The 25067-nt window shown below is 40.0% G+C and overlaps 1 non-coding gene across 1 annotated transcript; it reads left to right on the top strand.

Moving 5' to 3' along the window:
• Positions 1–20832: 20832 nt before the first annotated feature.
• LOC112911633 (U6 spliceosomal RNA) lies at positions 20833–20935 on the top strand. The gene has a single exon (XR_003233400.1). It is a non-coding gene; the product is annotated as a U6 spliceosomal RNA (small nuclear RNA).
• Positions 20936–25067: the final 4132 nt, after the last annotated feature.

Genomic DNA, 25067 nt, shown 5'->3' with positions numbered 1-25067 from the left:
ATACTGTCACATTGGACATTAGATTTCCCAAACAGGAATTTTTGTGGGGTTAGTGGGGACACCTTCAGACTCTAGCAAGTGCCTAGCATGCAGTGTGAACATAATAGTAGTAGCTCATGGTGCTGGGGTGGGGGTGGGGGGTTAAAGAGAGTGACTAGTCAACATATCTAGCTTGAGAGCTCAACCTAGAAGTGATTCCCTTTATAGAGACAGGAAGTTCAGAACTAGGGTTAGAGCAAGGAAGACCATGAGTTCATTTTGAGGCCCACTGGATGAAATTAGGGTGATTCTCCACCCCCAGATGAAGATGGGGAGGAAGCTCCAGGCATGCGTGCCTCTGGAGGCTAGAAGGGGCCATCGTGCATTTGGGGGCTGTTAGCACAGTGATGAGCCAGTCAGTGGCATGAATGAGACCAGCTGGAGGGAAACCTAGGAAGCCCCAGTGTTTATGGAGCTGGGAAGTTGAAGCAGAACAGCCTCGAGGAGAGAAAGAGGAGCAGCACCAGGAGAGGGGAAGGTCTGGGGAAGCCAAGGGAAAAGAGAACTACATCAGCAGCAACAAAGACAAGGTCATTGGATTTGCCAACCAAGAAGTCACCGGTGACTGGGAGTGGGGGTGGGGGACAGGTGGTGTTATGAGTGGGAGCTTAGAAGGGGAGCAAATGAGGGAAGAGTGGACGTTCCTTCCCCTGGCAGAGAGCAGAGCGGGGAGGAGAGACAGGCTCAGGGGAAGCAAGATTAGACAGGGAGATTTTTTATTAAAAAAAAAATTTTTTAAGATTTTATTTATTTATTCATGAGAGACACACAGAGAGGCAGAGGCATTGGCAGTGAGAGAAGCAGGTTCCCTGTGGGGAGTCCGATCCAGGACTCAATCCCAGGACCCCGGGATCATGCTGGTGAGCCAAAGGCAGCTGCTCAACCACTGAGCCCCCCAGGCATCCTCCCCAAAAGATTTCATTGTAAAATATAACATGTAGAAAAACACGCAAAATCAGATGGACAACGTATTATAAAGTGCCATCCACATCAAGAAACAGGACATTGCCATCCCTCAGCTCAAATGCCCCAATCCCACACATCTGTCACAACTGCCCCTCTCCCTTGGGGTGACGATGATTCTAACTTTATAGGAATTACTCCCCTGCTTTGCTTTATGTCTAAACTCATAATTATGAATCCACAAGCACTGCTTTTGCCTGTTTTTAAACTTTATGTAAACAAAATTACAAGAAAATTTTGCTTATTTTAAAACATTTATATGGAATTGGGCAAGATGAATCATTTTGTGTCTGACTTCTTTTGCTCATTTTAGTATTTCTGAGACTCAGCCATGGTGTTGTGTGTAACTAGAGTTCATCCCATTTCATTGATATACAGTATTCTCCATAAACATTACACAATTTATCTCTTTTACTGTTGGTGGACATTTATGTCATTAAGCTTGGAGCTTTTAGGAGCTTCTACAAGCAAACGCAGCTCTAAACACTCTCAGACATGTCCCCTGATGTGTATGTAACAGACTTGTTTGGCATTATATTTAGGAGTAGAATCGCTAGGTCATTGGGAATGAGTATACATTTTCAACGTTAGTGTTAATCAACCTGGTTTCCTAAGTAGTTTTTACCAATTTACACTTCCATCCACAGAGTGTGAGTTCTTTTTACTCCAGAGCCTCACTAATTTATCTATTTATCTGGCTTTTTAATTCCAATGATTCTGGTAGATGTATACTAAGTAGTGTAACACTGAGGTTTCATTTTACTTTTCCTTTGTTATTGGCCACTAGATACCAACTTTATGGAATGCTTGCTCAAGTCTCTCACCTGTTTTCTCTACTGGATTTTGTCTTTTTTCCTACTGATTTGAAATAGTTCTTTTTATGTTCCAAAGACAAGCACTTTTTCAGTTATATGGTTTCCAAATGACTTCTATACTTCTTAAGTTGTCTTTCACCCTTTAATATTTGGATGCACAAAAGTTAATTACATTGTGGTCCCAATTATTTATTAAGTATTTCTGTTTTATATATCCTGTTTAAGACATCTTTTTCTGTCTTGCAAGATCATAAAGATGCCCTTCCATATTTTTCCAAAAACTTGTTGTTGACTTCCACATTGAGGACTCTGGTCATCCTGAAATTAGATCTTATGTATAACATAAGGTAGGAATCAAGTTTTCGTTTTTCTACACAGGCATCCAATTATTTCAGCATCACTTAAAAACAATCTTTTCCCCACGTGACAAATACCACATTTATCAAGCATCCATATTTACACTATGTCTTTTTAGAATAGGGCAACTAAAAGTTTTTTCCAAACTCAAAGATGGGCAAAGGATCCAGAGGAGAGAGAGAGTGGAAAATTGACAGCAAGAGAGATCAGATAAAGCTCAGACTTTCTGACGGTGAAAATTGAGGCAATTTTTAAAGAATACTCTTACTAAAGGGTGTTCTTTAGATACATTGCTGAGGTTTCATCCTGCCTATGAGTCAGCATGATTTTAGGACCTGTGGCCTTCAGAGCCACAGAGCCCATGTTCACTCTGAAGTTAGCTGGGTAGTACCCACTTACAAGAGTCTCAACACAGAATTGGATGGGAAATGTGCCTCTACTCTGCACACACACACACACACACACACACACACACACACACACACAAATTGACCTACTCCTTGAATAGCCTGGTGAGCCGGTCCAGTTTGAAGAATTTGTTAAATGGAGGGGAAAATTTGGGAGGTCATCTAAGTGGAAGAATGTTTGACACAGATAATTTGAATAGAGAAGTTCTGAGGTTGGAAGTAATTATGCAAAGTAAAGAGGAAGAGCACTGTTTCTCTCTAAACCTCTGAGGGAGGTCCACATGAATCACACCAGGTGGTTAAGTAGGTTTCCACTAACTCAGGACAAGCTTGGCCAGAACTATTGAGGGGCTTTTTTCCCCTGCAAGTGAATTAAAACACAGAAAACACATGACAATAATTGCCTTTGTGAAGGAAGTTTAAAAAACCTCTCTCTCCCTTCCTCAAATCAGATGATATCTGACTTGTTTCTAACAACCTAGATGGCTAGAACCCAAGGCACTTCCATGATGCCTCAGTGGGGAAGGATTTAGGGATCTAGTTTTGTCCTTTATTCCACAGTCCCTTACTTTCCTTATCTTTTTTTTACAGTCTCTTAATTTTAAATGAAGTTGGTGGCACCTACTGACTCATTTCATCCAGGGGCAGAGACAGCAGCACTGCAAAGAGGAGATTAGTGGTCAGAAGTGAAGAAAGCAGAGACAGCCTGTTGTTCTCGCTTGATGAGAAGCCGGCCCTGGATGCTAGCTGAACTGTCATTTGTCAAACTGGAAAAAATCAGAAGTGGGAGTATTTGGAATTTTACATAGAACAGATTATTGTGAGTAGGAGCCCCGAGTCTCTATCATGCTACAGAAGTTTGGAATTTTGTCTTCACATGGCAGGTTTAGACAGAGTACAGGATGATTTTTGCTCACAGCCAGGATGTGGATTTGGAGGCATCTAATTCTACTCCACATGTGGGCTAAAAGTATTTGACCCAGAAGCTGCTCATAGCTTTGGCATGCCTCATTGTTCTTTCTTTTTCCTGGAAAGGATAAAAAGAGTTCAAAAAGAAAATTTAAAAGATGGTATGCATGAGTTGTGTCTTCTTGAAGTAAATAAAGATGAAGGTTTCTTAAGAAAAAGCTATGCGTCACACAATTAAAGAGCCTCCTGTGGGTATTTAGGAGCAAAGTAGATGATGACCACTGGGAATCAGGGAAATGTACCTGAAGACTTCTCAATGTTCCTTTCAATCTCCTTGTTCTGTAAATTCAAAGCTGTGTTTGCTTTATCCTCCAAGAACCAAAAACTCTTTGACATAAAGCATGACATTTATTGATTCAACAAAAATTTATTGGCAGTGCCAGGCATTATGCAAAAAGCCATAAACAGCTACCATTTGGTTAAAATTAGTTAACAATGGCAAATCAGCACAACATAGTTTGTAAAAAGCGCTATTCATGACATGAGAAAGTGGTCTCACTAGATTGGGAGAGATGGGGAATATTTCCCAAATGTTCCCAAAGAACACTTACAGAATTTCTTTCATTCATTCATTCAACATTATACATATATATATAAATATTTATTGATTTATCTGTGAGAGGGCACATGTGCAGGGAGGGAGAGGTAGGGGAGGGGGAGAGAGAAACTCAAACAGACTCTCTGCTGAGTATGGAGCCCGGCTCAATCTCACAACCCTGAAATCATGACCTGAGCCAAAATCAAGAGTCAGACACCTAACTGACTGAGCCATCCAGGAGCCCCTCAACAAATATATATTGAGCACCTACTCAGTGGATGCTAGGAAGAAGGAAATACCCAGTAGGACACAAATAATTCCCTAAGCTATATGTCAAAAAAACATTTTTTTTCCATGTTACTCTTTGCCAAAAAGTCAAGGCCCTGATTGGGAAGGTATGAGATGCATGTGCAGGGAGACAGAAAAAGTGGTAGAAAGCCAGACAGGAATAGAGGCCAGTTCTGATTCAACTCAGGGGTCTTCGCTGGTTTCAAAACTTTGATCCCAAAAATCTAAGATCAATTATAAGTTTAGGTTTAAAACTGTTTCTATACTCTGAAGACTGAGGAACATTCTAGAATAAACTATCTGGCCATATTCCAAGAAGTTGTAAAAAAAGTAATGGTATAAACTCCTCCATGAAACATGGTCAGAAAACAACTCCTTAATGTGAGGCAAGGCTTTTTGCACCACGAAAACATGTCATAGTTAAAAAGCATCCATGACAGGCATGTCTGCTCCCCTCTGGACTATCTAGTTGCCTTATTCCCTCCACCTGCTCAACTTTGGGAGTGCAGCTGTTCCCCAATGGGTCCTACTTCCCTGTCACTGTCCCTCCCTTTGAATTATATTACTTCTTACAATTTTTCTAGTTTTTAAAGAATTTTTATTTTTCTAATTCAAATTACTGTATCCGAGTTTCTTCTCCACATGAGACCATTGGTTTAGAAATATTTGCAAGGAGGAAGTGGGTTAAAGAGGTCAAATTTGGGCAGTCAGGAAGGTTTGAAACAGAAATTACTTAACTGAAGGCCAGAGCCATACAGATAGCAGATGAGAGCAAAGGTATTGGTACATGGTCTATTGGATCCAGCAAGGAAGGGAAAGAGAGACAAAGACACACACAAAACCAACAAGTGACATTTCCAGGAGCCAGCAAAATTAGGCTTCCCGTTGATCCACATGGCTACTTCTTCATTCCCCTGCAAAGCATGAGGTCTTGAGGTTAGAGAAGTGGGAAGAAAGAAGTAGGCAGGGAAGAATTTAAAAAGCACAGCTGGAAAAAGAGGTGGTCTGTAATGGTCCAAGAACTGACTGTACTGTATGTGACTTTGACTTTGGCTAGAGACAACAAGGAGCCCCTTCTTATGGGGAAATTGGAGAGGGGAGAAAGGGATGAGCTTTTGAGAAAAGCCACACTGGAGTGGGGTGGGGGGGATAACCACAGATGCTAAGGTTAAAAGTGACATACTGAATCACAATAAGGAGGATAAAACATAGGTTCCTCATAGGGTGAAGAGTTGAGGCTTCAGAGCCAGACTGCCAGGCCTACCATTAAGGCAAGTTACCTAACTCCCATATCTATTTCCTTATCCAAAAAAATATGTCCTAATACCCTACCTCGTAGGACTGTGGGGAGATTAGTGGAAAACTCTAGCACCTAGCCAATGCTCAAGTATCAGCAACTATCAATCAAACCATTTAGTTGGGGATGCTATTTTGGTGCAGAGGCCAAACTACTCTTTGAAATCCAAGTGTGAAGTCTGTGAATCTACTGATAGGAAACTATTAAATCTACTGATAGGAAACTATTAAAGATGCCAAGAGGCAACTTGGAATTGTTTTAATGTCAGCCAAAAGTAAACCTCAAGTCCCTTGGGTCCCTACCAGACCTAGAGACCTTGGCTCCCAGCATCTGTGTCTCTTCAAAAGGACTTTATAAAGTTCTTTGGTTTATCCTGATTGATTTCTTATTTAGTCAAATGCATCTCTTAAAATTTTTTTCTAGACTCTAAGTTCATTCCATGTGTTTCTAATTAATTTACATTCAGTCAGTGCTCTTTGGAAAGATGTGCTTGATAACCAAAGTGATTTTAGGAATCGCCAAAAAGCAACATTTTTCCAAATGTACATAAATTCAAATGCCAGGGATCCCTGGGTGTCTCAGTGGTTTGGCACCTGCCTTCAGCCCAGGGCATGATCCTGGAGTCCCAGGATCGAGTCCCATGTCGGGCTCCTTGCATGGAACCTGCTTCTCCCTCTGCCTGTGTCTCTGCCTCTCTCTCTGTCTCTGTCTCTGTGTCTCTCATGAATAAATGAATAAAATATTTTCTAAAAAAATTTTCAAATGCCTACGGCACGCTGATGTATTTTCTTTAATGCCTCACTATATTGTTCTGGCATGAGATAGTCTGATTCAAGGTAAGACTAATACTTAGGAAGTGACCATGATTTCCCAAAATAGCATGAGAGTAAGGCAGGTCCAAGAAACCAAGACTTCATCCTGGAGGTAATTCAGACTTCGGCATCAAATGCATTTTCATAAAAAAAGAGATCTATTATCAATTTGATCCCTTTAGACAGACTGGAGATTTGCCTGCTAAAAACAAATCAGAGAAGGAAATGAGAATAAGAAGAATTTTAGCTTTAATTAATAGATTCAAAGTGATTATATCCTTGTTTACTTTTTCCTCAACTGTGGGAAGATGTTGCTATTAAGAAGATTTCTGTTTCGATCTTAAAAATGTATTATGAACAACTATATGCCAACAAATGAGACAATCTGGAAGAAATGGATACATTCTTGGAAACCTACAAATTACCAAAACTGAAACAGGAAGAAATAGAAAACCTGTTCAGGCCAATAATCATGGAGGAAATTGAAGCAGTCATCACAAACCTCCCAAGACACAAAGGTCCAGGGCCAGATGGCTTCCCAGGGGAATTCTATCGAACGTTTATAGAAGAAACCATACCTATTCTACTAAAGCTGTTTCAAAGGATAGAAAGGGAGGGAATACTTCCAAACTCGTTTTATGAGGCCAGAAATACCTTGATCCCAAAACAAGACAAAGATCCCACCAAAAATGAGAATTACAGACCAATATTCCTGATGAACATGGATGCAAAAATTCTCACCAAGATACTAGCCAATAGGAACCAACAGTACATTAAGAGGATTATTCACCATGCCAAGTGGGATTCATCCCTGGGATGCAAGGCTGATTCAACATTTGTAAAACAATCAATCTTTTACATCACATCAATAAAAGAAAAGACAAAAACCATATGATCCTCTCAATAGATGCAGAGAAATCATTTGACAAAATACAGCATCCATTCCTGATTAAAACTCTTCGAAGTATAGGGATAAAGGAAACATTCTTCAATATCATAAGTGCATTTTAAAAAGTCCATAGTGAACATCATTATCAATGGGGAAAAATGAGACCCTTTCCCCTAAGATCAGGAACACGACAAGGATGTCCTCTCTCACCACTGCTATTCAACATAGTACTAGAAGTCCTAGTCTCAGCAATCAGACAACAAAAAGAAATAAAAGGCATTCACATCGGCAAAGAAGTCAAACTCTCCCTCTTCAGATGACATGATACTGCATATAGAAAACCCAAAGACTCTACCCCAAGATTGCTAGAACTCATACAGCAAGTCAGCAACGTGGTAGGATACAAAATCAATACACAGAAATCAGTTGTATTTCTGTACACTAACAATGAGACTTAAGAAAGAGAAACTAAAGAATCAATCCCATTTGTAATTGCATCCAAAACTAAAAGATACCTAGGAATAAACACAACCAAAGAGGTAAAGAATGGGAGAGGATATTTGCAAGTGACATATCATATAAAAGGCTAGTATCCAAAAATCTATAAAGGACTTATCAAATTCAACACCCAAGAAACAAAAATTTCAGTCATGAAATGCGCAGAAGACATTAACAGACACTTCCCCAAAGAAGACCTACACATGGCCAACAAGCACATGAGAAAATGCTCCACATCACTTGCCATCGGGAAATACAAATCAAAACCACAGTGAGATACAACCTCTTACCAATGAGAATGGCAAAAATTAACAAGAGAGGAAACAACAAATGTTGGAAAGGATGTGCAGAAGGGGGAACTCTCTTGCACTATTGGTGGGAATGCAAACTGATACAGCCACTCTGGAAAACAGTGTGGAGGTTCCTCAAGAAGTTAAAAAATAGAGCTACCCTACGACCCAGGAATTGCACTATTGGGCATTTACCCCAAAGATACAGATGTAGTGAAATGCCAGGATACCTGCACCTCAATGTTCATAGCAGCAATATCCACAAGAGCCAAACTGTGGAAGGAGCCACAATATCCTTTGACAGATGAATGGATAAAGAAGATGTGGTTTATATATACAATGGAATATTACTCAGCCATCAGAAAGGATGAATACCTACCATTTACATAGACGTGAGTGGAACTGGAGGGTACTATGCTGAGTGAAATAAATCAATTGGAGAAACAATTATCATACAGTTTCACTCATATGTGGAAAATAAGAAGTAGTGAAAGGGACCATAACAGAATGAAGGGAAACTAAGTGGGAAAAATTAGAGAGGGAGACAAACCATGAGAGATTCCTAACTCTGGGAAACAAGCAAAGCATTGCAGAAGGGGAGGAGGGGTGGGCGATGGGGTAACTGGGTGATGGGCACTAAAGAGGGCACTTGATGGGATGAGCACCGGGTGTCATACTACATGTTGGCAAATTGAACTTAAATAAGATATTTTTTAAGTATATTTCTGTTTCCCCCATGACTAAAGGGATTGCATCTTTGGAATTTCAGACATGGCTAAGTTAATTCTAGTTAATCTGTAAAAGCATTACAAAGTGTAAGAGTTGAACTTTTTAAGTCTTTATCATGACTATAGTAAAATAATTAATTGTGTAACTTACGGTTGACAGGTTCTCTTCTAAACTCCCTGAGAACAGGGATAATATATGCAGTTAAAGCGACCAGCATTACCTAGCCCATAGTAGCTTGACCAAAAAATATTTGTTAGAGGACTGAATGAGAATGCCTAAGATCCAAGAAACTGTATGTCACATTAATTGTTGAGAAGAAAGGCTGATATGGAACTGGAAAGTCTGGGTGGTAGGAGGAAATTAGCAACATGTGATATCATAGAAGCCAGGGACAAGAGTTGTTTTAAGGGTGAAGTGGCCCATTGTGTAAGATGAAAACTGGATGGAAGGACATCATCAATGGCTCCACCCTCATGACTTAAGCACCTCCCGAAGGCCCCATCTCCTAACACCATCATCTTTGGGGGTTAGAATTTCAAGATGATGAATTATAGGGGTACACATACATTGACCATAGCAACCCATGAGTTCAGACAGAAGACTGATTTTTAACAGGAGGAAAAATGATGCTTATCCATTAATGCTTGGTTTCATGGTAAAAAAAATGATAAAGATGCAAATATCAGAGAAGCAAAGGAAGGAAGTATTGAGTATGGTTGTGGGGAGAAGGAAGTGCAGAGTCCTGTGTCTGGCTCAGGAAGTAAGGAGTCCAGGTATTGTCATATTATTGCTCTAAGGATAGCAGCTTGTCCAGCTGAAATCAGACATTATCAAATACAAATTATCAATATAAATATCAAAAGCTAAAAATAAGAGTGACAGGCAAACCAGCAGGAGAAGGTCAGTGATACCTTGGAGTGCACAATTCTACATTTATGTGACTTTTAGTTAGCTCTAGGCTCAGGAAACTCTGGACGTGAAAAAAAAATTAAAAATATGCATAAGTGCATTTGCAGACATTTAACTCCACTCTTCTGGTGATGACTTGGTTAGGATGGAGGAGAACACCCCACCACTACCAAGGCATGTTTCCCTGTTTGTAATTAGTAAGCTATCTGTAGAGGTGATATTCAAGGCTATGTGAATATCCAGTTGCCCAACACATTTCACCCAATGGTGTTAGCTTCCCTTCCTTGAATCAGTTATTACCTAGGGAGATGCAAAATGAGGGTTTTCATTGCTTCATTGTTCCTACCCTGACATTCTTCTGAAAAGAATACACCTACCATTTTTTTTTTTAAGAATACACTTACCTTTTTGATCATCTTTCTCTCTCTGGACTAATATTCTCTTTCTTTTATTACATATTTTATAATCAATTCCCAACATTTTTTTATTTCTTGCAACATTTTATGATGAGGATTTTTAAACATAAAGGGAAATTGAAAGACTTGCATAGCAAACATCCCTGTATCCACCATCTGTGCTTCATAATTAATGTTTTACCATACTCAAGTTTCTCACATATTTGTTCATCTACACTCCCCTCTACACACCCATCAGTCCGGCTCATTGTTTGATACAAATAAGTTGCAGGCATTATTCATGCTTTTGGCTTTTTAGTGCTCAACTTGTCCCAAACTTGGCCAGTGATCTCAGAATGCTTTTTGACAAGGACTGAATTTACTTATTAGATGCAACTATCCTAAACAATATATGAAATAGACATTTATGGTATATAAAATTGAGGCCGTGTTTTAGCAAATTGATCCTTTTTTTTTTAAGATTTTATTTATTTTTATTTATTCATGAGAGACACAGAGAGAAAGAGAGGCAGAGACACAAGCAGGCTCCATGGAGGGAGCTTGACGTGGGACTCAATTCCAGGTCTCCGGGATCAGGCCCTGGGCTGAAGGCAGCGCTAAACCAGGGATCCACCCAGGCTGCCCCATATTAATGCTTTTAACCACAGCCAGAATCAGAAGTGAACCACATCTTGGCCTTCAAGACACCTGTATTTAGTGTTAGTGGACTGGCGCCACCAAGTGGACATTTCAAGCATCAACCATTAGTGTCTGGCCTGTATTGAGTATGTTTGGTCTGGTCCCACAATAACATTGGAGGCTAATCTGCATTTCGTCTTCTAAACATAAGCCAAGATTCTAATGAATTCTGATGCAAAAAATGACCAGTTTTAGAAAATCATATGACATCCACCTCGATTAAGCAAGAAGCTTAAGCTTCACTCATTAAATGCTTCTTTCAAGAATCTCTATGAACACGATACCAAAGCCTTTATTCCTGGGCATTATTTGTTATCCTCCACTAGTAGACTTGCTGGATGATAAGATGGACAGACCCGGAAGTAAAACCCAAATATCCAAGTGCAAATAAGAAGGAAAGGTATATAAATCTCCCAGATGTATGATGGTCACTCCTAACTATGAGATCCACCAGGTGGACCTGAGAGGGAGAGAGAAAGTCCCATCCCACAGAGGAAGAGGAAGTAGAACTGCTTGTTTGAAATGGAGGTGAAAGATGCAAAATAACCCTCCCTACACTAAGTTAATATATACAAGTAGAGAAAACACTTGGTATCTGTTGCAAATACCTCCAAATAAAATTTACATATATGGCACTGAAATTAAGATAGTTAATAGAACTTGACACTGGACTTTGTTGGGGTTTTTTTCTTGTTCTTTAGAGTGTTAATAAAGATGCATATGCACTATCACAAATTAATTTTAATATTTTAATAACAAAATTTCAATATAACTAGTTCCCTTTTAGTATTATGTATTTAATTTTATGTATTTTGTCCAAGAGGACAAAACTCAAAGATCAAAACACAGTTTGTAACTAAATGCATATGACTTTCACAGAATCATAAAATGAAAGACATGAAGGAATATGAGTGTATGGTTGTGTTTGTTATTCTATCCACCTCAGTCAAATCCATTGATCTGCCAGATGGGTTTATTTGTTCTGAGCTCCACCCATATTTTATATCCTGCTTTCTAAATATCTTTTCACTGTATGTTTTGCATATATTTTATTTTTGTTTGGTTTCTTCTGAAGGCATCTATTTTGTTTTAGTGGTTCCTTTTACAAGCTTAAGATTATAAGACATCACAAAAATAACATATTTTGTAACTACTATTTTCATTCCTCCTCTTCCACCACTTATCTTAGCTGAATATATATTTTAGCATTTACCTTTCTATCTTAAACACTGCAGTTTATAATCTCATTCAGCTTCTAGAAATCTAAAGATAAAGTTGGCATACTCCCCTTCCTCTAATTTTTCTCATTGGGCATAAAACCCTGCCTTTCTTTACACTCCTATACTTGGGGGTTCCATTTGCCCCTGGCTCAAAAATGTCACAAAGAGAGAATGTTATCAGTGTTTTGTGGTCCTGCCTCCTTGCACCCAACTCAAAACTGCCTTCAGAGCATTCAGAGGTGACAAAGAATTGTGCCAGAGAAGTGGGACCATGAACCACAGGCTGACCAGGTGGTTTCCTTTCACCCTACTGCTGCTCCTTCATTCAATCCATTACCCCACACAGGCCAGCAACAAAAACAGGAACCGCTCAGGGTGGAACAGTCCAGCTAGTGTCCACAAACTGCATTAAGAATTCCCTAAACCTGAGACCTGAGGGAGAAAGCCACGTGCAATATGCAAGGAGCAACAGCTTCTGGGATACCGCCTTTGAAAACACAATCCTTCTAAGGCAAAGCCCGTACAAATGAGAGGATATGTGATAGAGAAAATGGCCTTAAAATGTTTGATATTTGTAGTTTTTAAATGTACGAAATAAATAAATAAGGGGGAGCTACATTCCCAAACAATGCAAACTCACCAAACAGATATTGACCTTTCCATGCCAAATTTCAATGGAGTACAAAGTGACTATAAATGCACAAAAGCAAGTGAGTAAGTAGCAAACTCAACCATAAAATTAATCTAAAAGTCAAATGACAAAATTCAATTACTATATGTGGCACTAGGTAAGTAATGAATGCTATGTTTCTATATAGTGGCAAATATAGCCTCAAGAAATTAAATCTCGATGTGAACCCAGAAATGATGATGGAACACAGCTTTTTATCATAATGCAACACCAATTAATATAGATCATTTGTCAATATTCCTGAAACCAGCCATCCTAAGATTTATAGTGAGCCACTTCCTTTTATCTACTCAAGTTGCATTTTGGAATTTTAAGTCACTGTTTGAAGCAGTTGCTCCAATCTAGTCCCAATCCATGTCCATGGAAATGGATACAGAAATATTAAATGGATCACTTGAAGCTTAAAAAAGAAAGAAGTGTATTTCTGACATCTTCATTTAGGCACCTAATGCTTAGAATATTGGAAAATATAGTAATCTTCTTGGAGGAGTAGAGAAAGCAGTCCTGTACCATTCTGTCTCTACTCAGAGGTAGAGACACTATTTCAGCTGCACTATAATAAGCTCAACTGTCCCCTGGACTATCCTTCCATTGCAAAACAGTTACCAAGCACTCCTGTGCCTACCATTGTGTTATGCATGTGGTATTCAGAAGAGAAGAGGGGACAGAGATCTGGCTTCTCAGCTTAGAGTCTAGGGGTATAATCTAGATTTATACAGATCTACACAGTTCCAAGTTTTTGAAGTGACATCATATTCCCATTTTTGCCACAAGTCTTGAGACTTGGGCATCCATAGCAACTTTTAAGGCATCACTCCTCAGAATGTACCTCACTGACTGCTTCTAGAAATATTGCTTTTTTTTTTTAGTATTTTTAATTTATTTTAGAGATAGAGCGCACATACGAGCAGGGGGAGAGGCAAGTAGGCTCCCCAAGGAGCAGGGAGCATGATGCGGGGCTCTATCCCAAGACCCCGAGACCATAACCTGAGCCAAAGGCAGATGCTTAACCGACTGAGCCACCCAGGCACCCCTAGGTAGATTGGTTGAAAGATGTTCAGAATGTGGAGATAGGTAGGTAGAAGGATAGATAAATACATACATACATACATACATACATAGGCAGACAGACACACATACACACATAATACAATAAATAACTCTGATCACCAATCTAAATTTCTTCTGGTGCTATAAAGCCTTCCAGCCAAGGTATATTAGCAAACACTAAAACAAACTTGCTGTGAAGTGTCAAGCTCTAGAATCAGGTAAATATCTCCATAGCAGCTCCTCAGAGTCCTTTGTGACATCATATTTGCCTGGTAGGCCATTCCCATCTGTCATTAACCAACATCATCTATGTCCCATCAAGGCCAAGATGCAAGTCTCTTCAGGGGTGATGGTGTCCGCTCTTGCTCCAAGCTCACGCCCATCAATGCCTCCTTGTCAAGGTCAGTTATGCAGTCAGAGCACACCAGGCCAGAGCAGCTTCCATAAAGAAGCTCGAAGAAAGTCTCCTCTGGCACAATGATGTTCAGCTTGCAGCAGAGAAACCACAACCACAAAAACTGAGAAATGGACGCCACACAGTGCATCCAGGGCCATCATGGGAGGGAGAGACCAATAAGTGGAGCAGACACAGTTGCAAGAGAAAGCGCCAGACTAATCATGGACACAAGACGTGTTCAGAAAAGCAGGAGTGCCCACTTATGCAAATAAAAGAGAGCATCTACTTAAAACCAGTCTGTGAGGGGGAGGCCCACTATTCTGTTTGAGAAAAAACCACCAAAGCTTAGGTATACTTAGAAAGTGGCCACAAGAAATTTCAAGAATCCTTCACAGTGATACACAATGATACAGTAGTTTCTGGTGTACATATAGTGATTCTGCAAGGTTCTATATTGTGCTATGCTCACGGATGTAGCTACAACCTGCTCCCATAAAATGCTATTATCATACCATCGACTTATGCTGTATCTTTTATGCCTGTGACTTCTTCACTCCATGACTAGAGCCTGTATCTCCCACTCCTCTTCACCCATTTTGCCCATCTCGCCACCCTGCTCCCCTCTGGCAACTGGCAGTTTGTTCGCTGTATTTATGGGTCTGATTTGCTTCTAATTTGTTTACTTATTTGTGGGGTTTTTTGATTCCACATATAAGTGAAATCATCCTGTATTTGTTTTTCTCTGTCTGATTTATTTCATTCCACATAACACCCTCTAGGTCCATCCACATTCGAAATGGCACGATCTCATCCTTTTTATGGCTGTGTAATATTCCATTTGCTATACAGATAGACCCCATCTTCCTTATCTATCCATCTATCAATGAACACTTAGGCTGCTTCCATGTCTAGCTATTATACATAATGCTGCAATAAACATAGGGGTGTGTATATCTTTTTGAGTTAGTGTTTTTGTTTTCTTCAGATAAATAACTAGCAGTCAAATTAATGGATCTTATGGTAGTAGTTTGCTTTTTAATTTTTTGAGGAACTTCTATACTGTCTTCCAGAGTGGCTACACCAACTTACATAACCGTCAACAATGCATAAGGGCTCCTTTTTCTCCACTTCCTTGCCAACACTTGTTATTCCTTGTCTTTTTGATTCTAGCCACTCTGACTGGTCTTTTAATATCCTGAGGTCAAATCAGATATTCTTGATGGAAGCAGAATTTAATCTGTAGGTGTACCACTACCTTTTAGACACTCCTGAGGCCAAAGTGTCCTGGCCCAATATTCAAACTCTATAGGCACAATACAGTTTGGGTTGGACAGTCTGAGTTCACATCCCATCTCGGCTACTGTGGTTATATAACCTGAGTCACATAAATGGCTTATCTTGGCCTTAGTCTCTTCATCTATAAAAATGGAGATCACAGGACTTTAAAGAGATTAACCCTGTGTCTTGTGCCGACTACATATTATATCAACCCAGGTGCAAATAAAAACATAAACCAAAAGTAGCAAGAGAGAAGCTTATTTCCTTCAGCTAAAAATCAGGAAGGAGGTAGTACAGGACTGGAGTGGAAGCACTACTCAAGGTTATCAAGGACCCAAGTACCCCGCAACTCACCACGCTGACATCCTCAGGGTGGGGCTCTTGTGTTCATGGCCCAACTGGAACCATCCACCACAAGGTAGCAGGATGTAGGGAAAAATGGAAAGGACAACGGGCATCTGCCGTCATCTCTGAAGGAACATTCTGAGCTGCCCCACTCAGGGCACCACATGTATTTATATTTCAACTGGCCAGAATCTAGTTATAAGTGGAAATGTAGCCTCTCTTCTGGGTGGCTTCATGTTCAGCTATAATTCTATTAAAGGGAAATGGCACAAATAGCGTTGAGGGGATGATTTCCAGAATGTTTTAGAAGTTGTATAGTTTAGAAACTGAATGAACGGAATAAATTAATCATTTTTAAAAACCTTCTGTCCAACTGTACTCCCCACGACACCCACTGTGGATCTGCAGGTGCTCAAATAGCACGGAAAGTGCAGGATCAAAGTCCAGGCACAAGGGACTCCAGGCTCAAGGATCTGCCCTTGAGAATCTCAAGCCAGGACTGAGTACACCCAGCAAATAACAGTAACTATGGAAATTAAGTGATGTGCCGTCAGCTGCCTAGAATTACTCATACACAACCCCACAACGTGGCCACCCACTCAGTGGAGTGACCAGCTTGCATTTAGAACACAATATTGGTTGTAGTTCAGTGCCCTAAGGTATGTAGTAATCTGTACTAACAGATCTACTTAATCTGAAATGCTGAGTATATGTAAGGAAACAAGGAGCTAAGAAGTACTTATGGACACCCATTCAGGCTTATGACTCCAATTTGAAAAGAAGCGATAAAACAAAGCCAAGAGACGTCTTAAGGGTTATTTTTCTAGCACCGACCAACACCCACAACAGCCCCATTATTCCTGTTGGAAATCCTCAAATGGGAGATATTGTTCTTGAAAATTTTTCTTTAATTTTGTTTATTTATTCATGAGAGACAGAGAGAGAGAGAGGCAGAGACACAGGCAGAGGGAGAAGCAGGCTCCTCGCAGGGACCCTAATGCGGGACTCAATCCCAAGACCCCAGGATCATAAACTGAGCCAAAGGCAGACAGACGCTCAGCCACTGAGCCACCCAGGTGCCCCTTTCTGAAAATGTTAAAAAGCCAAGACAAACACTCTACTGGGGGTAAAACAATCTCACCACATGTCACAAAATCCATCCGGAGGTGCCTCTGTCACCACTTACACCTTCTTTACACCATCCCCAAACACACACACACACACCTTCTCTTTCATGGACTTTAAAATCGCAAGCCCCTTCCTTGTGTTCCCCAACTTCCAGCTTCTGCCACCAGGTGGCAGGAATAATCAAGAATTAGCAGGAATTACCAAGGAGGTTGCCCTGGCTTCTCTGGAAACCAGAAAATGTCAGGTTTCTGGAAGGGATCAGATGAGCAAATCTAAACTGTTAGACTGAGGCTGAGAAGATGTGACCTACCCAGCATCACACATGAAATTGGGGACCCCGAAGACCAGCACCTTCACCCATCTGTGTCCTATATTTCCATCACCTCACGCTGAGTTTTATTTTTAATTTTTGGTTAAGGAAATTTCAGCATCCATGTAAGTGAGAATAATAAAATGAGTCCCGAAGTGCCTACCAGCCAGCTTCTGCAATTAGCAACACTCTGTCATCTTTCCATACCACATACAGTGCCCCCGACTATATTTTTTACCAAATACTCGCATGTACTACATTGCAATACCAGTTAATGCAACATTAAAATCACTGTGGTTCATTCATTCAACAAATAACTGTTAGTGTCTGCTATGTGTGGGGAATTGTGCAAAAGTAAGATACACAGCTGTAACCAAAAGGGCAGTATGGCAACAAGGCTTTCATGCATAAATCATGTGTGTGCTGGAAGTTAGAGGTTCTTTTAAAGTATTTACTTATTTGAGAGAGGGAGTGTGCAAGAGAGAGCACAAGCAGGGGGAGTAGCAGAGGCAGAGGGAGAAGCAGGCTCCCAGGACCCCGGATCATGACCTGAGCTGAAGGCAGACGCTTAACCAAGTGAACTAGATAGAGAATTAACCCATGTTGGAACTGTATTATTTTTATAGATCCTTGAGGCCAGCCTGGGATCTAAAGTTAAAATCAAAGCCATAGACTTGTTTTTCTTTCAAAGACAAGGTCACAGCCAACAGGCCTCACAGAGGACATTTCCTGGAAAGTTACAGGGACTTACCTAACACAGTTTATCTATCTTGTTGCCTTACTCAAAATGAAGTACCTGAGGAAGGAAAGTTGGGATGAGATGGGAGAAAGACTGGACTGCCTCAAAAAGGTAAAAGAGAAATGAGCCAGGTGTCTGTCACATCTCGAAATTACTGCTCCGGGGTGAGGACACTCCTCCAAGAACACAGCTTACTCACGTCCTTAAAGTCAAATCAAGACAGCCTGACAAAAGAAGGCATTTTTCTTATTCTCATTACTACCAGAGTTTGCTTTAAACCAAACAAAACACATTTTAGCATCTCAAAAATCTAACATCTAACAAGAAAACTCTCTGGCCTACATTATGCTTCATTTATAAATTGGAAGCCTGTGTTAACATGATATACCCTAGTCTCAGCTATGCTTATTATAAAGTCACATGACTTAGCTGGGGGCACCTGGTCCTCCTTTCTCTCTTTCTCAAGTTAGACCACACCATTCCTTCTCTCAGAACAGAACAAAACAGAAATCATGTTTCATTACGAGTCCAAGATTCACTGGCCTGTCTTTATTCAGCTGATCCATCTGAATACCTTATCTTTGCCGCCCCATTCCTCAAACGTCTTCTAGGTAATATTTATTGACAGATCATTTGGGGTTTTGCTCTAAGATTGTATTTTTTGCAATCTGTACATTTTTCATAGAATGATGAAGACTTTGATGAAAACCAGAACACATCAGGAAACAACAATTCACTAAGGTGTAGAGTTTCAAAAAGCAGAGAACACGAAAACGCCAGGCAGGTACTCCAGTGATGGTTGAGTGAATCTATTACCACGTAACTGCTGTGCAAAAGAGACTGAGCTATGGCGACAGAAAGCGTGTGCTCAGCTGACACTCAGAGGAATGAATTAAATGGTAATTAGAATGTGTAAGGCAGGGTCATGAAGAAGCCACACATGCTCAAAGAAAGAGATGTTGTGTTTATAAACCTGTCCTCAGAGTTTTCTGCTGTGGAGGGTACAGAGGCTTTCTCCGACACTTTGCTAGTACAGATTCCAAGCCCATTCTAAAGCAAAAAACACTGCTTTGAACCAAGTTCATCAATTACAACAAATGTACCACTCTAGCAGGAGACAGTGATAATGGGGGGAAGCTATGGATGCTTGGGAGCAGCTGGTACACGGGAAATTTCTACTTTCCCCTCAATTTTGCTAGGAACCTGAAACTGCTCTTTTAAAAAATGAAGTCTTTTTTTTTAATTGTTTCACAAAATAATCAAAAACAAAAAATAAGATACTTTACAATTATAAACAAGAATATAAAGAGTGAAGAGGAGCCAACAGATTTGGCATCAATGGTCTTTGGGTGACCTTGGTGGCAGCCATCTCAGTAGAAGTCTGACCACAGTGGGCTGAGTGAATATGATGTGATGGTCACTAAAGTAAAGTAATAATTTCAAGTGGTTTGGCTGTGAAGGGAAAGAGAGAGTAGATGGCCCATAACTTTGGAGTCATGAAGATTTTGTTGTGGCTAATGTCATTTTTGGTTTGCTTTAAAGATGGGGATGGGGACAGCCATATGTAGAAGAATGAAACTGGACCAATCTCTTACACCATGCACAAAGATAAACTCAAAATGATCAAAATATCTAAATGTGAGACAAGAATTCATCAAAATCCTGGAGGATAACATAAGCAATAGCCTTTTTGAACTTGGCCACAGCAACTTCTTGCTAGACACATCTATGAAGGCAAGGGAAATGAAACAAAAATGAACTATTGGGACTTCATCAAGATAAAAAGCTTCTGCACAGCAAAAGAAACAGTCAACAGAACTAAAATATGACCTACAGAACGGAAGCAGATATTAGCAAATGACATATCAGATAAAGGGCTAGTATCCAAGATCTATAAAGAACTTATCAAACTCAACACCCAAGAAACAAACCATCCACATGAAATGGGCAGAAGACAGAATAGATATTTCTCCAAAGAAGGCCTACACATGGCCAATAAGCACATGAGGAAATGCTTCACATCACATGCCATGAGGGAAATCAAATCAAAACCACAGTGAGATACTACTTTACACCAGTGCAAATTGCTAAAATTAACAAGACAAGAAATAACAAATGTTGGAGAGGATGTGGAGAAAGGGGAACCCTCTTCAACTGTTGGTGGGAATGCAAACTGGTACAGCCACTCTGGAAAACAGTGTGGAGGTTCCTCAAGAAGTTAAAAATAAAACTATTCTATGACCCAGTGAATCACTGGGACACCTGCACCCCATTGTTCTCAACAGCAATGTCTAGAATAGCTGAATTGTGGAAGGAACCATGATATCTTTCAACCGATGAATGCATAAAGAAGATGTGGTATATATATACTATGGAATACTACTCAGCCATCAGAATACCTACCATTTGCTTTGACTTGGATGGAACTGGAGGGTACTATGCTGAGTAAAATCAGTCAATCAGAGAAGGACAATCATCACACGGTTTCACTCATATGTGGAATGTAAGAAATAGTGAAAGGGATTATAAGGGAAAGAAGGGAAATTGAGTGGGAAAAATTAGAGTGTGAGACAAATCATGAGCGACTCCTAACTCGGGGAAACAAAGGGTTGCAGAAGGGAAAGTGGGTGGAGGAATGGGGTAATGGGCATCACTGGGTGATGGGCACTGAGGGGGCACTTGATAGGATGAGCACTGGGTGTTATACTACATGTTGTCAAATTGAATTTAAATTTTAAAAAATGAAAAAATAAAAATAAAGAAAATAATGATGGGAATGGGAGCTCACTTTGTCAGCACATATACTAAAATTGGAACAATAGAAAATTAATATGGCCTCTGCACAAGGATGACATGCAAATCTGTGAAGTATTCCATACTTTTAACACCAAAAAAAAAAAACCTAAATCAATTTAAAAATGGGAAGACATGAACAGACATTTCTTCAAAGAAGACATCCAGATGGCCAGCAGACCCATGAAAAGATGTTCAACATCAATCATCATAAGGGAAATGCAAATCAAAACCACAAGGAGATATTACTGCACACCTATCAGAATGGCTAAAGTCAAAACAGGAAATGACAAGCTTTGGCAAGAATTAGGACAAAAAGGAACCCTTGTGCCCTGTTGGTAGGAACACAAAGTGGTGCAGCCACTGCAGAAAAGAATATGGAAGTTCCTCAAAACTTTAAAATAGAACTACCTGGTGATCCAGTAACTGCACTACTGGGTATTTATCCAGAGAATACAAAGGGATGCACACACCCTTGTGTTTATTGCAGCATCATCTATAATAGTCAAACTATGGAAGCAACCCAAGCGTCCATCGATGTAGATGAATGGATAAAGAAGAGGTGATAAATGTATCATATATATATATGTGTGTGTGTGTGTGTGTGTGACACTATATATTTATATGCATAAATATTATTCAGCCATAAAAAGAATGAAATCTTGTCATTTGCAACAACATGGATGGTTCTAGAGACTATATCGCCAACTGAAAGAAGTCAGTTAGGGATAGACAAATACCATATTGTCTCACTCATATGTGGAATTTAAGAAACAAAATAAATGAACAAAGAAAAAAAGAGATAAGCCAAAAAAATAGACTTAATATGGAGATATGGCTACCAGAGGGGAGGTGGGTGGGGAACAAGTGAAATAGGTGAAGGGGATTAAGAGTACACTTATCATGTAGAGAACTATTGAAGACTATATTGTACACCTCAATATAATATAAAACTGCGTGTTAATTATATTAAAATTTAAAATCATAAAAAAGTCTGTAGCAATCTAATAGTAAAAATAAACAAATAAATAAAGATGGGAACAGGTTGGGCGGGTGAACAGTTAATGCCAAACATTCCATTGACAGTAAGTAACTTGAAATTTCACTGAAAAAAATAATAATCATGATTATTTAAACCAAATATTTGTCAAACTTTAACTACTGGCTAAGCGAGGTGTTATGTGGGAATGAAAGAAATTAGGCTCATGCCTACACTTGTCCTCAGCAGCTGCAGCTTGGACTTCACTGGTCGGTTTCTATTATTCTCCACCTTCCTAATTCCTGAGGTCCAGCCCAGAAAATGAAGGTAGTCTAAGTGAAACATATAATGGAGTTTGACATCAAAGGACTGTATGATCCTTGGAATCCTTTCAGATTGGATATACGCTTATGACTTTTTTAAAATTTTTATTTATTTGTTTGTTTGTTTGTTTGTTTGTTTTAGAGAGCAGGTATGGCTAGAGAGAGAGAGAATCCTAAGCAAGCTCCACACCCAGCACAGAGTCCAATGCAGGGCTCAGTCTCATAACCCTGAGATCATGACCTGAGCCAAAATCAAGAGTCGGACACTTAACCATCTGAGCCGAGATGCCCCACTTATGACTTATTTCTGAGTTTGCACAGTACAGAGAATCAATGGCTACCTGGGATATGACAGAAAACAGAAGCTGAGATTTGACATTATCCCTTTTAGAACCTGTTCAAAATTGCTCCGCATCTGCAAACTGCCTTGCCACCTGTCTTTGCCATGCTTACAATAGCTGGACCTATTTGAGACATTATTGCAAAATGGAGGGAGGCAGGCAATCCTCTATGCTATCCTGAGAGCAGAATGGGTCATGGATCTTGAAAAGCTCAAATGGTACCTTCAAAGATACCCAGGTATATGCTTCACTCCATTCCTTAGAGCAAGGGTTAGTTGAGAAAGGGCACTACTTCCAAACTTTAGCCCATTGATAGGAGGACACTAGATCCCAAAGGAATGTTTATCAGCCCTTGAAGATACTGGACTAGTGCTCACATCTGCAGACCAAGCCTTGGGCTGCCAGGAAAATAAACTGGCGTTGATCTCTGCCCTGTGGAAATGACGTCTGGCAAAGTATAAAAGGAGACTTATGCAGCCTCTGATATTAACTTCATTGAGCTCATGCCCGAAAACAGCAGGGGTTGAAGGATTAGAGCAGAGACAGGAGCAAGAGGCAGAGATATGAGCCTATTCCCTAAATAAAAAGAGGAAATACTACAGCTCTTTTGGAGAAAAGAGAGAAGTGTGATCCTGTATTTTTCGTGATAAAAGGGAAAACGTCTGCACAGCTAGGAAATAAGAGTTATCTTCTTGCATAATAATTTTAAAAGACCTGTTGTCAATCCTTTGCCAAAATTCTGAGCAAAAATTAGGGGCTGTTATGCCCCGGATCCTCATTATTCCATCTCTCCTGTAATGCTTGATTTCAAGATGAAGAGCAGATCACCACTGAGAAGGATTCTTCAAGAAACAAAGAAGTTAAGGAGGATGATCCAGAGACACATCAAAAAAGGTCTTGCTTTAAATCGAGAAATAACCACATTGATCTATTTGGTTTTCTCATTTTGTTTCATCCACATATAATTTTTTAAATTTTAAATTATTTATTAGCTATTGTCACCACCACCACCAATTCCTCTTCCCTACCACCCACCCAACACCATTTTCAGAAATTTAATGGATCTCTGTGTAATCACTGTGGTAAATTCAAACTACTGATGTCCTGGGAACCCAATATCCTGGCCAGTCACCTAATTAAAGGCATACATTACCAACTAATTGCTCCAGCCCATGCAAAAGTAGTTAATTCATCTTCTCAATGTCAATCAATAAGCAATTGATTTCTCAAAACCCAATCCATATTAAGTCCATTGAATTCACTCTTATGTTGTTGTATCCTGAAGGTATTCCTAGTCCTTATTGCCCCATGAGGTAAGAGAGGCAAATTATTTTCTTTCTTTCTTGGACCAAGAAGATAAAGCTCAGAGAAGTGACTTACTCAAAGTTAGTCAGCTAGAGAGGAACAAAACTACCTTCACAATTTCAGCTTCTGATTCGTAATCCAGGATTGCCTGGGACTCTGTCTTAACACTCAAGTATTTGTCAAGTTTCTGAATGTCCATTTAAATTTCATTTCAATGTCTAAGTCTCTGAGGAACTTTGTTTTTATGCATCAGAAGATATCTCTGGAGTTGGTGAGAATTGGGATCAAAAGCTCTTGTCACATATGCACCATCGAAAATATTTACCACCTAGTAACCTGAGCTTACTTCCATCTTTCATTTTACTTTATGGATCTCTGACCCCAGGGGCTCAGAAATTCTCCTGGGTGGTCAGAGGCATCAGACTTTGCTAATGTTAATGGGATGGAAGCAATCATCAGGAGGTTAGGAGTCATCTAGCCAAGATCACCAAATGGCTGAAGCCTCTATTTTGAGCTACTTTATTTTATGCGGTGTGAGATTGCTATTTGGGACCACAGATATTCCTTGCAATTAAAGAATCTGATGAATCCAAGCTAAAGTACATGAATACACCCAATTAAATGTTGCCTTCCTCCATGGTCACTGTGAAACTCTATCAGAAACTAAGGATGAAGCATCATCCACCTTTCCTAAATTCAACCATGAAAACTTAGTCTCTACTGAACTGGTATTCCCTTAATATCCTCTAGATCAGTGTTTCCACTGCTCAGTACATGTATTCATACATTAAAGTTTTCATGAAATAAGACTCATCGTTACTATGTGTGATATGCTGATACATCCTCTTCTTTCTTACTAAAGATGGGTGTCCTGCAGTGTTCTTCATAACCCACAGATGGGTCCCCCCGCCCAGGGGTAGAATACTGTTCCAGAGAGCAACACACAGTCCCACTTCATTTAACTAGTAATTCAACATATGCTGGGCAAGCAGCCTAATGTCCAAGATCCTAGTGGTATTGGGCTCACATCTAATCTCCAGAAAGTTAGCCAGTTGAGGTTTCATCACAAAATATGATCAAGGAAGACAGTAGGAGTGAAGCACAGAGGAATGCCTCTGTCCCTGTCTGAGGAGATGCAAGAAGGTGTTGTATGAGTGAGGGGCTTGGGCCATGTCCTGAAGCAGGCAGTGGGTGCTGATACTTGGCATAGCTGCTGCAAGGTGGAGAAGTGAGGGTGTTAACAAGTAGAGGGGAGGTCCCAGCTCAGGGATGAG

This window comes from Vulpes vulpes, chromosome 1 (genome assembly GCF_048418805.1).
Source record: "Vulpes vulpes isolate BD-2025 chromosome 1, VulVul3, whole genome shotgun sequence".
NCBI classification, from domain to species: domain Eukaryota; kingdom Metazoa; phylum Chordata; class Mammalia; order Carnivora; family Canidae; genus Vulpes; species Vulpes vulpes.
Note: the sequence above shows the minus strand (reverse complement) of the source record. Positions and strands in the feature narration are given on the sequence as shown.